Genomic DNA, 1,615 nt, shown 5'->3' with positions numbered 1-1,615 from the left:
AATTACTGAAAACTACAAATAATAATGGGATGTTCAAGAACTTAATAACGACATGGCGTAAACGAAATGAAAAACTATTATACCACAATCCTAGCAACCTACTATGTTCTACTCTGAACCTTACGTAATGAGATCCCTGGTTTGGATCACTGTGTAAACGTAACATACTTAAAGAACATCTGAGAAACAGTGCAACTCAACAGAATCATCTCGGCTAATGACATACAAACAAAACATAATCTTCTCAGCTATTGACATACACAAACAAAAGTATTATAAACAACACACAATAGCAGGACTTATCAAACCTTTGAAATCACACCGGCTGTCAGTGTGTTGCCAGGTAGTATAAACACTACCTAGCAAGTTACTTTAACTTTGCATGGTTACCGAAATTTTATGTTTATATTATTAAAGGTTTTCGCCTTTCTTCTTCAATTAATGATGAAGGTACCGAGAGAATGGGAGAGGGAGACTTTTTATTTTAATTTAAGTTTATGGAGACAGAGGGAGGGAGGAAGGGGCGAGTTTTTATAACATATATTCGAAAATGCCATGCCATGCCATACCTTACAGATATACCGGTAAAACACGATGGTATTGCTCACACTCTTACAGTAATGATGACTAGGAAACTCAAAAAACCTTCAACACGATGTGCCTGAATTAAAACAAATCAGTAATCTAATCATTTTAAGGTCAATTTTCGGAATCAAGCCGGTACTTCAAATATACTAATAAAAATCCAATAGTTTTCGTCGTGTTTCCTCTATCTTCGGCCTTCAATTTTGAAGCAAAGAATTGCTGTCGGAAAGATCGTGAACATGAGATAACGACCTTTTCGTAAAAGGTAAACGACAGACCGGCCCTTATTTCACTTATTTTCGCCAGATTCTTACATTTTCCTTTTATTTCTAACAATATAACCCGTGGGGAATCGTGTGTTAAAGGGGGGAGGGACCGGACGCCCACCTCTCGCAGCGGCTGCACGGGAAAGTCATCGTTACACACAGTCTACTGGCGTCCTGCTGATAAAGTAGCTGAGGGGCACGGTTTTCTGTCAAGATTCTTAAAAAGGTTGGTATTAGTGCTGTTCTGTCAAGATTCTTAAAAAGGTAGGTATTAGTGCTGTTTCTACGGGGATTCACAACTCTCCTTACTGATTTTTCCCCGTGTTTCAGTTCTTGAGGTTTGTGGGTATGTGGTTTCGTGTGTGCTGTATATTGCTAGTTTTATTTCTGGATTTAAATCGTTCTCTTACAATTTGTCAGGTATTTAGTTTAGGGCTGACATGTCCCTTAAAGGTCTGTATATCCTCTTATGGATAGTTGTGATCTAGTATTTTTTTCTTAAATCTGAGAGCCCAGATATTTCCTAAGTAGCTTATTTAGTGTCTAGATCATGATAGGGTTAGAGGATCCCTGGTGGGGTCCGCCCTGCCTCTACTTGATGCCTAACAACTAACATATTATGCTAACTGGTAATAGAACAGGGCATCATTTGGAGGAGGGGAGTTAGGGCAACTACCCTCCCCCCATACTGACTACCCTCCTAAGCTCTGGCTTTCTCCCCCCAAGGGCCACACTCCCATGATAATTTTGCTGGTATTGGGCTG

At 39.6% G+C, this 1,615-nt stretch overlaps 2 protein-coding genes across 8 annotated transcripts in view; one reads left to right on the top strand and one right to left on the bottom strand.

Moving 5' to 3' along the window:
* The window catches only part of LOC119591283 (dehydrogenase/reductase SDR family member 11-like), a 5,295-nt gene extending 4,580 nt beyond the window's left edge, over nt 1-715 (bottom strand). The window contains exon 1 of one of the 5 annotated variants that reach the window (XM_037940006.1): nt 570-715. The gene's annotated coding sequence lies outside the window, so the exon portion shown is untranslated. Of the gene's footprint in view, nt 1-124; nt 143-308; nt 437-569 lie in introns of those variants that run through there. The other 4 variants (XM_037940009.1, XM_037940004.1, XM_037940005.1 and 1 more) reach the window with 4 other exon arrangements.
* A 115-nt stretch (nt 716-830) lies between these two features.
* The window catches only part of LOC119591282 (dehydrogenase/reductase SDR family member 11-like), a 7,892-nt gene continuing 7,107 nt past the window's right edge, over nt 831-1,615 (top strand). Inside the window, exon 1 of one of the 3 annotated variants that reach the window (XM_037940003.1) lies at nt 831-850. The gene's annotated coding sequence lies outside the window, so the exon portion shown is untranslated. Of the gene's footprint in view, nt 851-918; nt 1,116-1,615 lie in introns of those variants that run through there. The other 2 variants (XM_037940001.1, XM_037940002.1) reach the window with 2 other exon arrangements.

Source organism: Penaeus monodon, chromosome 28 (assembly GCF_015228065.2).
Source record: "Penaeus monodon isolate SGIC_2016 chromosome 28, NSTDA_Pmon_1, whole genome shotgun sequence".
In the NCBI taxonomy this organism is placed as follows: Eukaryota; Metazoa; Arthropoda; class Malacostraca; order Decapoda; family Penaeidae; genus Penaeus; species Penaeus monodon.
This window is presented reverse-complemented; position numbering and strand designations above follow the sequence as displayed.